At 42.2% G+C, this 14,769-nt stretch overlaps 1 pseudogene; it reads right to left on the bottom strand.

The window, feature by feature from the left end:
- Positions 1-43: 43 nt before the first annotated feature.
- LOC142487281 (uncharacterized) overlaps positions 44-14,769 on the bottom strand; it is a 38,465-nt pseudogene continuing 23,739 nt past the window's right edge.

The following is a 14,769-nucleotide window of genomic DNA, read 5'->3' on the forward strand; positions in this document are numbered from 1 at the left end:
AGGTATTATGATATTGGCATTGTGTACCCACTCACAGCATCTCTTCAATCACTAGTTATTTATTATTTATTGTTATTTTACAAGGCATACAGAAAAGAAGTAGGGATGTGATTAAGGTAGCGAGAATACAGATTGGTTTCCACACACTGAATACAAATTACAGACAAACAAAAAGACATTTAAATATATTAAACAGTCAGAGTAGGTAGGCAGAGCACTGACTGTGGATTCGTTACCTCTGGATGCACGCCGTGGATACAGTGGATGTCCCTTCAAGGTATACAGGTAATGGGCCATAGTGCCCTGTCATTTACCTTGTGCATACCATACGATCTTTCTTATATTATACTGTCTGGGTAAAAATTGTGCACCATTGGTTGCGGTTGTCAAGTGGACATCGCTAGGTGCATGTCCATTTCAGTTACCTTCTACACTCATTTGTGGACGTCGCATGAGTATCTGGACATTTATTACTACATTTATATATGTATACGAATCATATTGGACTATCTGAGCAGCACAATCTACTGCTTAAATATATTAAACAGTTGTAAAAAGATAAAACAAAAAAGAGGAACGATCTTTTTTTTCTCCATATGAATGTCCTGAATCAGCGGATTCCAAAACAATGTTTGAAAAGGAATAACTACCAGGATTGAATACAGAAGAAGGTTATTAATCAGGCTTCAGGCTATGAAACAATGCCAAACCTGCCTTACAATTCTGATACATCAAGATAAATGTAACATTGCACTCAACTTGGGTTCTTTTTTTCTGATAATTTTAATGCTATTCTTGCCCCATTTTGTAATCTGGTAAATTTGGATAAATAATCTTCCACCCAAAGAAAAAAAATATTCCTATTTCTCCTATACAAATTAGAATGTAGGCATGTTCAATTTTAAATGACTTGTATTTTTCATATGCAAATCGAATATACTTTATTTTGCCAATTAGATTTTCATTAATAGCAATGTCAAGTACAATGTTAACAGAACCATATGGGTATACCTCATAAGTGACAACATCTGTATAATGCAGTTGATGTGTGTATATGTATGTATATAAATATATATGTATATATCTATATATGTGTGTCCATAGTTCTCCTGATTGCATTATCACGGTTAGTAACTCCTTTACATTACAACTTGCATAGGCAATTATTTCCCTTTTCCCTAAATTCAAAAATATATATTTATTTCATTTTGTAATAGTATTTTGTATATTTTCACATTAATAGTAAGAGGGAGACTTCCCTTTGTGAATTAACTTGTGTCTAACAAGATTTGATTTTCGATTGAAGCTTTTTCCACATTCAGAGCAGTTATAGGGTGTTTCCCCTGTGTGGACTCGTTGGTGAGTAACAAGATGCGATTTATCAATGAAGCTTTTCCCACATTCAGAGCAGTTATAGGGTGTCAACTCTGTGTGGATTCTGTGGTGTCTAAAAAGATTTGATTTCCGACTGAAGCTTTTCCCACATTCAGAGAAGTCATATGGTATCGCCCCTTTATGGATTCTTTGGTGTGTAGCAAGATTTGATTTATCACTGAAGCTTTTCCCACATTCAGAGCAGTTATAGGGTGTCACCCCTGTGTGGATTCTTTGGTGTTTAACAAGACTTCATTTCTGACTGAAGCTTTTCCCACATTCAGAACAGTTATAGGGTGTCACCCCTGTGTGGATTCTTTGGTGTGCAACAAGACTTGATTTCTGACTGAAGCTTTTCCCACATTCAGAGCAGTTATAGGGTGTCACCCCTGTATGGATTCTTTGGTGTGTAACAAGATTTGATATATCACTGAAGCGTTTTCCACATTCAGAGCAGTTATAGGGTGTCACACCTGTATGGATTCTTTGGTGTCTAACAAGATTTGGTTTCTGACTGAAGCTTTTCCAACATTCAGAGCAGTTATAGGGTTTCACCCCAGTGTGGATTCTTTGGTGTCTAACAAGATTTGGTTTCTGACTGAAGCTTTTCCCACAGTCATAGCAGTTATAGGAATTCTTCCCAGTATACATTATTTGCTGTATTACATTACTGTATGTCCCACTGTAGGTTTTCATGTCTCTGCTCTTTAAACCCTCTTTTTCTTGAATGGTATTGTAATGTTTGCAAGTTTACTCAAATGCTGTTGATGAATAGGAATGCTCTGCCAAGTTTCTTGTAATCTTGTTCCAATTCTCATATAGACTTGGGAAATCTTGATGTTCTTAAAATATATTCCATTAACACATCTGTAATTTATGTTTGGGACATTTCTTACATTGCTTCTTGTTCACAGATCAGTCATGTGCTGAAGATACATCTATGGTGAGAAAATATAACATTGTAATGCAACAAAGTACATTTGAATGAGAGATACATCTTCATTGAGTTCAACCTCTATAACATTCTAGTTGTGCAAGATACTTAATCATATAATTAAAGTTACATTGTTATATTACAGTATAGTTATTTACATTAATCCAGAGGAAGGCAAAGAAACACCCAAATTAATAATTTTCCAATTTTGTCTCATAAGTGGAAATAAATATTTCCTCCTCACTTAATCAATGTAAATTCAATTTCTCTCTAGATCAGTGTTCTTCATATATTTAACTAGTTCAGCATATCTATTTAGAAATGAAAGTAATGCACTATAAAAAGTTCAATTTAAAAAATCCTTGTATTGTCCTTGAATATATTTATAAATTGTATTATAGTGTAAAGGGCCAATTCACTAAACTTCTATAAGTTCAGTGCATTACCGATCGGGTTTGTATGTTCTTACCGGACTATAAAGGGTGTTATTTTATATTGCAGACACGTTTCAATGTACGCTCCTAAATTTTCCCCATAGCCCACACTCTGTACTGTGTAAGGAAAATAAGATCACCCCAATCAAGCCCTAAAGTTCCCCTCACTAGAACATTTAGAATCTTTAACCCACAATTGTTCCTGGCTGATCTTACCAGCTGCCCTTGGTACAGAATTGACTTAATACTGGACCCTGATTTCGCACTCGACTATTTCCAATCTGAGTTCTTAAACCTCGGTGATACCCATGCTCCACTCAGCAGAATAAGAGTTTGTGGGGCCCACCTTCTGTGGGTAACAACAGACCTTTTATCGCTCTACCATCGTAGGGATGGGTTGTGGAAAAGCTACAAAGTAACTGGCACTACCAAGGATCTTAATAACTACAGGTGCCTGCGGAATATGTTCACAAGGCAAACAAGACATGCAAAAGCACAATATTACTCTGACAATCTTCACCAGAATACATCAAATCCAACTAACTTCTGGAATGTTACCAACTATATATTCCAGCCTTCTAGCCATCAACAGCCATGTAATATCATTAAGGAGGATATTATTCTGGCAAATCCCACTGACATTGCAAATGCATTCAATGAATACTTTGTAGGCTGTGCTACTAAATTATTAGCGAAATGCAACCTGAACTACATATATGAACCTCATTCTGGGAGTACCCCTATAGCCCCCACCCTCTCCCAACACTGCCCACAGTTTTCAAGTCCCTACAACTTTGTGTATGTATGTACACATGCATGTCTTTATTTATATAGCAACATTAATGTACATAGCGCTTCAAGCAGTATTATACGTGACAATCATATAAATAACAAATAATATAAATAACACATAAAAGAGGAGAAGTGCTTCAGACATAAAAGTAACACTTGGGAAAAGGTGTCCCTGCTCCGAAGAGCTTACAATCGAATTTGTTGGTAGGAAGAATGTACAGAGACAGTAGGAGGGTGTTCTGGTAAGTATGTCTGCAGGGGGCCAAGGTTTATGTATGAGGTGTTAATTATTAGCCATGGAGCTACTCATATGCTTCCTTAAGCAGGTATGTTTTGAGGTGGGTTTTAAATGTGGAGAGAAATGGCGCTAGTCGCATATTGTGGCGAAGGGCATTCCAGAGGTGTGGGGCAGTCAGTGAGAAGAGTTTAAGGTGGGAGAGGGCTTTAGATACAAAAGGGGTAGAGAGAAGACATCCTTGAGCAGAAAGCAAGAGTTGGGATGGTGTATAGTGAGAAATTAGGGCTGAGATGTAAGGAGGAGCAGAAGAGTGTAAAGCTTTAAAAATGAGAAGGAGAATTGAGTGTGTGATACGGGATTTGATAGGAAGCCAGGAAAGGGATTTCACCAGGGGAGATGCTGAGACAGATTTCGGAAATAGTAGAGTGATTCTGGCAGCAGCATTTAGGATAGATTGTAGGGGAGATAGGCGATGGGCAGGAAGGCCAGATAGCAGGAGGTTACAGTAGTAGATGAGAAAGACTGAGGGCCTGAGTCAGAGGTTTTGCAGTCGAGCAACAGAGGAAAGGGTGTATCTTGGTATTATTGGGGAGGGAAACATGACAGTTTTTTGCTACCTTTTGAATGTGAGAAGAGAATGTGAGAGAGGAGTCGAGTGACCCCTAGGCAGCGTGCTTGGGCTACTGGGTGCTGGGTGAATGATAGTACTTCCAACAGTAATGTGACAGGAGGTAGTAGGGCCAGGTTGGTTGGTTGGCTGGTGCCCCAGCCATTGCCAAACTGCTTGCTTCCCTAATCAACTCTATTTTGTCTTCCGCCCATATCCCTAAGACCTGGAAAACTGCCAGAGTTGTCCCAATCTTCAAAGGTGGGGACAAAAACACTGCCGCAAACTACAGGCCAATCTCTCCTCTCCCAATACTATTCAAAGCCATGGAAAAATGTGTTCATTCCCAATTAAGCGATTACTATACCAAGACAAATTTCCCTAGCCAATTCCAATCTGGCTTTTGCCCCAAACACTCCACGGTAACTACCCTCCTAAAAGTTTGCAATGAGATCCAGTGTGGAATGGAACTGGGACAATTTACTGGCACAATATTCCTAGATTTTGCAAAGGCTTTTGATACTGTTGAACATTTTATCTTGCTAAACAAACTGTAGTGCTCTGGAATAGGGAAGCATGCTTTAAACTGGTTTCATTCCAACCTGTCAGGTAGATCCCAACATGTGTCCATCTCAGGCTCTAACTCTAACCCCTTGGATATCACATGTGGTGTCCTGAAGGCTCTGTTCTGAGGCCCCTACTCTTCTCAGTGTTCATCAATGATCTTCCTACAGCTTGTAAGGGAGCCTCAATACACATGTATGCGAATGACACAATCTTATATGCACACAGCCCTAAACCTCTCTGACCTTGGACACGTACTTCAATCTGACTTTTTGAGACTTGAAAATTGGATTTCCCAAAATAAAACTGTTTTTAAACACTGACAAGACTGTAATAATGGTATTTGCGACCATGGCTAAATTTCTTAAGCTTCCAATGAATGAGCTCCAGATCAGAACCAACTTTAATACTATCCTAGCCCCTGTTACTAGTTTCACATTTTTGGGCATATGGTTTGACTCCCATTTAACATTTGGGTTGCACATAGATACCCTGATATCCAAAACCTATGCAAAACTAGATGTACTATATAGGAACAAATCCTCCCTAAGTCTGCTGGTCAGAAAGCGCATCACACCCCAAACTCACCTTGGCAAATTTGATACCCACTACAACTCAATATGCCGCTTTGTCTTCCAATGCAACTAAAACACACATCAGTGTGAAATGCTCAAAGAACTAGATTGGTCATCACTTGAGTCTAGGCACAAAGTTAATCTATCCTGTCTTGCCTTCAAATACTTTCTGGGCAAGCTACCCTCCTATCTGAACAAGCTCCTCACCCCTACCACATGCAGCACTTCTCATCTGAGATCTGACTCCAAAAGGCTGTTCATGGTCCCAAGGCTTAACAAAGTATCCAACCTCTCCCCCTCTTACCCCACAACTGGAACAATCTACCAGAGACTCTCAAAGCTGCCACCAGTCTAAATTGTTTCAAAACTAAAGCAGTCTCACATTTTAATCTTGTCTGTAACTTATACATACGCTTATGTGTGTGTGGAAATAGGGCCTTAGAATTGAATTATGGTATGGGGTCTCTGAGACACATTATGGTATACTTAGACTACTCGAGTGACAAAAGGATTAATCAGGTTTGACCAGTCTGTAAGGAATGTATGAGGAGGTCGGGGAGCATGAGATAGTGAGGAGACTCTAGACGAGATGGTTTACCAAGAGAGAAGAGCTACTTCGGGGTCATCTGCCAATAACAAGATTACAGTTGTTGTCGTAGAAATAGTAGGTGAAAAGCTCATTCTGTTTAGCTTGGCATAATAGATGTTTTTCATAATCCTTATATGGGCATTACATTAGCTATGCTGGATAGTAAGTACGTAATTTATCCGGTGATTGATATATGTCAAGCTTTGAGTGTTCAGACCCAGCCTGGGAGATTTTGTCACTTTGGTCTCCATGCAAATGCTTGTAATAAAGAAATCATTACTTATTTTATTCTACTAAGATTTGGACAATCAGTATTTTTGGTTTTCCACTACTACAGTTTGGCGTCACGAACAGGATCCTAATATCTCGAGACACTGGACGAACCTCTGAGACATTGAGACCCAAGAATTCCAATGGTGCCAATTTCATGGATAAGACACCCTGTTAAAATGTCTAATTGTTTGGGCTCCCTGGGTGATTCATTGTTTTGAAGGTAAATTTAATATTGGGTGACAGGATTTTAAGGATAAAACGAGTAATGATTGCATTACAGAGGCCACCTGCAGTACTGTCGAAATAAAGTCTGTTTCCGAGCTTTTAAAGCTCTGACTGACTCATTTTTTTTTCAACTTGTATTTTATTGATAATTCACATGTTCTACAGACATTTCATACATTTATATTAAGAACATATTCAAAACAGTGTCAGTCGTCCATGTATAACTACTTTCAACAGATGGCAACAAGACATACAGGGTAGACAAACTGACAGACACACATCACAGACCTAAGGGAAAGGGGGGTAGGGGTAATAGAGGAGGGGGGGACCTTCAATCCGTGGCTCCGCTGGGAGCTCTGCGTCTTCCGGCCCATCGCTTCATGAGGGACCAGATTTATCTCCGGTAACACCCGTGTCCTGTCCATGGGGCTTTGTTTAGTTCAACCTAGATATTTCTAATTTGTCCTGTCCATCTATTCCTGTGCAATAACCCCAAAGGAGAACGCACTCATCTCTATCATTGCCATATCGTGGACCTTTCTACCCACGGTATGTCTGTCTGGGCCAACCAAAGAGTCCAGACTTTTATGTAGTTTGCACCAGTATCTGTTAGGGACAGTAGGTAAGGCCAGAATCTGCATTTGTGTTAAACCATCCATTTTGTCTGTAATAACCTGTTAAGATGATGTAGTCATCTTTTGCTGAAATATAATTTCTAATGTATTCAGCTTCTGCCAAATTACATTTCCTCTCTGCTCAGGATTTTGCTAAGATACTTTATGTTGTCAGCTTCCTGTTGTTTTAATAAACAATAGACTGGTTCTCTGAGAGAGGCAACATCATCTAACATAGTTGCTAGAGAAAATCAAGGTTTTTGATAACAGACAATGAATAGGCTATGTATTCAGACAGTGCCTGTATTGGGAGAATTACGCCCTAAAATCATTCCACTAATATGTCCTGCCTCTAATCTAAGCTACACCCAGGTTACACCTACGTTACGCCTCTAACCAAACCTTTCTTTTTTTCTGTATAAAAATCTTTACCTTATGCTTAATAAACGGAAGGATTGAAACACTGTCTGTGTATTGGTTCTTTCGTTTCAAGGATCCGTACGTTCTACCAGATTGGAGATCAACAGTGTCAGGGCGTGGTGCCAAAGCTTCCCGGGGAGTCTGCAGCAGTGTGGTGCTGTGTGTGTGTATCCAGTCACAAGGCCTCCAGCCCTTTTTCAATTGACAGGGCAAGGTTTTTTCAGTATCGTTGACCAAACTCATCAATTTCTCCATCTGGCAGACTGTCCAAATTCTATTCCGAATTGTAGAAATCAGTAGAATCTCATTTTGTTTCCATCGTGCTGCGATCTCTCCCCATACTGCCGTCGCGAAGTGCGTTATCAACTTATTTACTTTTTTGGAAAGGCCAGGATGCGGCTTGTTTAAGAGGAACAACCACGGGTCTGGCGGGATGTGTATGCCTAGGATCCTGTTCAGCCAATCTTTGATTAAATCCAAGACTGTGGCTATTTTGGGGCAAGACCACAGCATGTGTAACAAGTCTGCTTGCTGTCCACATTGTCTAGGACACAATGGGGAGTAACTAGCAGAAATTTAGCCAATTTTGTGGGGGTGTGGTACCACCTCATCATAAATTTTATATGCGTTTTCCCCTAGGGTCGTGCACATGGAACTTTTGGAAACAGCCAGTGCAATTTTCGTCCACTGCTCTAGATCTAAAACCTCCCCTAAGTCCGTCTCCCATTTGGTCATATATCCTAACTTTTCTGTCATGGTCGAGCCAGAACCGGATACTTCCCTGTACAACTGCGATGTGAGTCCCTTTCTGGTCGTCCCTGAGCGACAGAGCTTTTCAAAGTTCGTTAATTGATTTAGAGGTTGTTGAGCCTGATAGAATGCTCGGACCTGGAGGTATCTAAAGAATTCAGCATTTAGGATATTTTTGTCGGATTTGAGGACGTCGAATGTTTGTATGTCTCTTCTTCCCTCCAGGTCCACTAATCTATTAATGTGTTTAGTTTTCCAAATTGTGAAGTCCACACTGTTCAGTCCTGGAACAAATAATGGATTGCCCCATAGTGGGGTCATTCCCGATGATTTGTGTGTCAATTTGCATTTGCACACCGAGAGTGAATTGGCCATTGAGGAAAGCGGCATTTTGTTGCCTAATCGCACCTTTTTGGGGAGCCAGATTAGATGTCGCAGCTCAACCGGGGAGCAAATCTATTTTTCTAGAGCGACCCATCTTTTTGAGCCCGGGTTGGTGTGCCATTGCACAATTTGGCATAATTGGGCCGCTTTGTAATAGGATAACAAGCAAGGTACCGCTAGCCCACCTGCCCGTTTGTTTGCGCATTATCTTCTTACCCACTCTCGCTTTCTTCCCTCCCCAGATAAAATTATCTACTGTATCTCGGATTGAAGCAAGAGGGAATCCTTCAACTTTAGTGGCACTGGGAGGTCTGGTAGAGATATAGAAGGCGTGGGAGCAGATTCATTTTAATGCAGTAGATCTTCCCTATCCAAGAAATTTTGTAAGTGGCCCATATCCTTATGTCCCCTCTCAGGGTGTGTATCAGTTTGGGGTAATTTGCCTGGTACAGCAGTTTGGATGTCTTGGTTACATTAACCCCTACATATTTAATTTGCTTCTGCTGCCAGTTAAAGTTGAAGCTGAGGGTGATCAGCTTCTCCAGATGTTTAGGTAGATTTATATTCATGGCGTCTGATTTAGATTGGTTAATTTTGAATCCGGAGATCCTGTTTAATCTCCCCAATAAGTCGAACAAGTTTGGCAGAGAGGTAAGGGGTCTAGATATTGTCAGGAAAACATCATCCGCATACAGTGCCACTTTATGCGACTGGCTTCTAATGACAATACCCGAGATATCTTTGCTGTCTTGTATCTGAGCAGCCAAGGGCTCCATGCACAGTGCAAAGAGGAAGGGGGAGAGCTGACAGCCCTGCCGCGTTCCTCTCCTAATTTGGAAAGGGTCCGAAGCGAATCCCTGATGGGTCACCCTGGCTGACGGTGCCAAATATAGGGAGAATATAGCTTTTGTCAATTTTGCTCCCAACCCGAATGCTCCAAGCGTGGCCTCCAAATATGGCCAGTCTATCCAGTTGAACGCTTTTTCTGCATCCAGACTGAGCACCATAACTGGTATTGATCTTGTATTGGCTATTTCTAACAGATCAATGATTCGTCGGGTATTATCTGCAGCCTGTCGACCCGTGATAAACCCGACTTGATCTGGGTGCACCAGTCTGGGCAGGACTCAATCTGTTGGCCAATAATTTAGCGTAGATTTTAATGTCCGAATTAATCAGGGATATTGGTCTGTAATTTCTACAGTACTGTGGGTCTTTACCCTGTTTATGTATTACAGAGATTGACGCCTGGAGCATGTGCTGGGGGAAAGGAGTGCCTCCTAACACTTGGTTGAACATACGGAGGGTCAATTGTTTCTTGTATTTTTTATAATAAAGATTCGAGAATCCGTCAGGACCCGGGGCTTTAGAGGCTTTCAGATTTGTGATAACCTCAGATACTTCTTCCGCTGTGAAGTTCCTACCCATTACCTCTCTGTCTACATCATTCATACAGTACCTGGCAGATTCGAGCCCTTCAGAAAATCCTTCAGGGCTTTCTCCGTACCAGAGGAACGGGTCACCTTCCCTCCATCATATAGTTTCTCGTAGAAGTTCTTGAATTCACCCACTATATTCTTAGGGTTGGCAGAGAGTATGCCCGATTGTGTTCGTATGGCTTGGATATTGTAGTTCTTATCTTTGGGATTAATCAGCTTGGCCAATAAGGTATCTGGCTTGTTTGCTTTTTCAAAAAATTTCCTCTTTGACCAAGTCAGCGATTTCTTGGCCTGAGAGGTAAGAAGCAGATTCAACTTAATCTGTGTGTCTCTAATCTTTTGAAGGGTAGCTGGATCAGGAGACCTCTTATGCTGATCCCATAAGTTTTTCAGTTCATTCTGACCTATGATTTTTGTATTTCTTTCTCTCTTTCTCTTGGCCGCCAGACTAATTAGGACCCCTCTTAGTGTTGCTTTATGTGCCTCCCAGAGGGTGATGTGGGAGCGAACGCTTCCCTCATTTTCTCTAAAGAAATGTGTAATTTCTCCTCCTATTTTCTCTTGGAATTCAGGTATTTTGAGTAAGGACTCGTTTAGTTTCCAGTTTGCTACTGGTCTGTCCAGCCCTACTGTATTTGTGCGCACCTTAGCTCTATGGGTGCATGATCTGACCACGAAATATCGTGGATCCCAGTATGGGAGATCTGTGGGACCAGTCTACTAGAGACAAAGAAGTAATCGATTCTGCTAAAGGAGTCATGTGGGTGTGAGTAAAAGGTGTAATTTTTGTCTAATGGGTGAAACTCCCTCTAGACATCGACCAACCCCAAGTCCCTTAGCCCTTTTTCTAGAGCCTTGGGCCTAGTCGTTGTTCCAAGCCTGGGGGGCCCTGATCTATCTAGGTCTGCGTTCAGCACTGTGTTAATGTCGCCTCCCATTATTAGGGCACCTTTGGCATGTTTTTGGATGGCTGTGAATGTTGCTGTATAGAAAACTGAATTGTGTCCATTTGGTGCATATACTGCAGCAATCGTGATGGGCTGCTGATTTATTGTCCCTGCCAGCAGGAGGAACCTTCCTTCCCTATCCTTCTTTACTGTATCCACCACCAGTCTCACTCTATTGTGTATAAGTATCACAACTCCGCGTTTCTTCTCCTTTGCGGAGGACAGAAACACCTGTTTGAATTGCTTGTCAAAATATTTCGGGAAGCTGGTGGTGCTAAAATGAGTCCCCTGGATTAAGACAATATCGGCCCCTTTTCTCCTATAATCAGTGAGAGCCACCTTTCTTTTACGGGGGCAGTTTAACCCTTTAGCGTTATGGGAGATAACAGTCAACGAAAAGGAATGAAGATGGGGCACACAGATTTATATATAAAGAGATTTATTTAAGCATACACAACGTTTCGACCCTGCGGTCTTTGTCAAGTGCAAAAAAGTCAGATGTGATGACTTATAGTGATGTATGTTTAATTATGAAGGGAAGGGAGGTGGAGCCTGAATCCATGTCGTTGGATGATGAACAGGTAACTCCACATGTGCTTTAGCTTAACAATTTGAACAGGAAGCACTTTGGGTAATTGTGGGTGTTATTTAAAGGTTCATTGGTGTTCTGTTCATTAAGCCACTTTTTTGCACTTGACAAAGACCGCAGTGTCGAAACGTTGTGTATGCTTAAATAAATCTCTTTATATTTAAATCCGTATGCCCCATCTTCATTCCTTTTTGTATGCCATGGATTGGATGAAGCCGATCGTACATTGATGGGAGCACAGCTAATTGTATCAATTCTTTATTATATTGTGGTGTGTAGCATTCTCCTTGTCAGATAACAGTCAACGTCATGGTGTGGGCCTGTTCTCACCTGCCGTCAGTTGCGCATCCATAGGATGCGTCAGGGTGTCGCCGGAGAGCCTCCGCCGCCCTGCGATGTCCAGCAGCTCGTCAAGCCCCAACGTTGCTCCACCTAGGCAGAAGGTAGGATGGGAGGGGGAAGACACAAAAGGGACACAGGATAAATAAGGAAAGATACACATAATGGGAAATAAATCAATGGTCCTTGACCATTGCCTTCAGGACATGGGAACCCGTTAGAGCCTCCCCCCGGATCTCCTCCCTCCGTCCGGGTGGCTCCATTTTCACTCCTCCTAAGGACTTCCTCTGGACCCTGGGCATAGGCCCCGGTCCGAGTATGCAGGCGCATGACAATGACCAGACCGCATTCCCAGCAGGCGACCGCGTCTAGTTTCCTGTCGTATAGCATCATCTCTGCTATTAGTCTTATATCTTTAGACCCTCCATATGTAACTTACAATTTCTGTACCAAACTTCAGAACCCAAACCCAATAGATACCATGGGATAATTGCTGGTCAATTCTTCTTCTATTCTCCCCCCCCTACTGCCCTACCTCCCTCCTCTTGACCGTGCGAGGTAGTCCACGACTCCTTTCGTAACTAACCATAATCTCCCCCTAATGCTATGTTCAATGAACCCCCTCAGATCTTATTCAACTTCTATCAAACTCTCGGGTCATTTTAACTCAATCTGATCTCTATTTTAACTATTAACTCTATTTACTTAGACCCTAATTTTAACTCTATTAACTTAGACCCTAATTTTAACTTTGTTAACCTAGACCTTAGCCTAAATACTGAGTTCCCTCCTCCCTGTTATTCCCTTACCTTGTTTGGTTTATGGTTTTAATACGTTATGTGGGAGATAATTGTATGAGAGGCCGCTATTTAGAGATCCCAGGGATTCCCGATATTTGCGGGTCTGACCACCTGGCGGGAAGGGTGTCAATCTCTGTGTATGTGTGTGTGTAAATATATATGTATATGCATATCCACATTATGTTTAAATACATATATACAAAACATACACACAAGGAGTAAATATATACAACTATTGTACATAAACTCAGTATTGAGGTGAACTTGTGCATATATGTATACATCCTATCCCCATATCATTATCAGCATAGCATACCGTTATTTATGAATAAAGATACAAAACGTGTCCTTATAGGGTATCACACAGCAGTGGGCTATGTACGAATGCTTTTTACAAAGAAACCACTCAGTAGTATATTTTATTTCCCCTCTCTCTTTTTTTTTTTTTTTTTAAATATCGTTTATATTTTTATTTTTCCCCCCTTATTTCTTTATTTTTATTTTGAGCTCTGCGCTCCATTTATGGTCTAACTATAAACCCAGTATCATTTTTTGGAGCTCCCTTCCTCCCCTTCGTGGGACTCTGCAAGTCCGTAGTCTCTCTAGTTGGGCTTTCCTCTCCCCCCTGGATCTCTTCTTCTGGTCCGGGCTGAAACCATTGCTCTCGCGATCTCTTCCTGGAGTTTGCCATAGCTCCGGCTTTTCCGTCTGCCTCCGACGCCATCTTGAAAGTGGCCGGTCTCCCTCTATCAGGACGTCTCGCGAGATGTGCCAACTCCTCCTCCGTCGTCGTCATCCGGCTCCTCCCAATTCTCCTTGTGGAGTGGGAGCCAATCCAAGATGGCCGCCATTCTCAGAGGAGCGCTGCTGGGGCTAAGGGGTGGTGATTCAACTGACCTTAACGGGTCTCAAACTGGGCTCGCAACTGTAGAGCGTCAACGGGAACAGGTAAGTGGTAGAAATGTTCTGTAAACAGGATCTTGTCCTCATTTTGGGCTACGGGATTGTCTTTTTTGTCCGCTTTCCTGGCTTCTTTCCACGATGGTTCCGGTGCTGATCTCCCTGCGGATACTTCCTCTGGCATCTTGTCCTGGAGCCCTAGTTTGGTAAGGAAATTCTCTCCATCTTCTAGGCGTCGCAGCATGTTGGCCGCTCCATTTTGGATCACCAGCAGCCCAAACGGGTATAGCCACCGGTACCGGGTCCCTTCTTCACGGAGCACTTTGGTGATGGGGGCCAGCTGCTTCCTTTTTTAGCAAGGTGGTGGGAGATATGTCCTGAAATACTTGCAGCTTATATCCCTCGAATTCCACTTCACTCCTGGTCATTTGGCAAAATGCCTCTTTCACTCTGAAAAAGTGGAATCTTGCAATAATGTCACGGGGGGGGGGGGGTCCCCTTGCTGTGGCCGCGACCTCAGGGCTCTGTGACAGCGGTCCAGATGCAGGTCTTGTTCTGTGCGGTCTGGCATCAGATTTTGGAGCCATCTTCCAATAAAATCCTCAGGGTCAATCTCGGTCTCCGGAACCCCCCGACCCGCACGTTATTTCGACGGTCTCGGTTGTCGGCATCCTCCTGCCTGTCCATGAGGTCTCTGACGGAGTCCTTCACCTGGACCACTTGCTTGTCGGTTCTATGGAGGGCTTTAATGGTGGAGTCCATCTTTTTTTCTAGGGAGTCTGTTCTCTCTCCTATCCCACTTATGTCGGCTCTTAATGCTGCCAATTCTGACTGGAAACATCTCTTTATGTCCAGGCAGAACTCCCTCATAACTCTCTGTCTCATTATTTGGTTGTCCCTGCTGTTATCTTCCCTGTCGTCCTCCTCCTCTGATTCAGAGCCACTTCGCGCCGGTCCCTCCTGACTTTTGGCGCGCCCTGAG

The sequence above is a fragment of the Ascaphus truei genome, chromosome 2 (genome assembly GCF_040206685.1).
Source record: "Ascaphus truei isolate aAscTru1 chromosome 2, aAscTru1.hap1, whole genome shotgun sequence".
Taxonomy (NCBI): domain Eukaryota; kingdom Metazoa; phylum Chordata; class Amphibia; order Anura; family Ascaphidae; genus Ascaphus; species Ascaphus truei.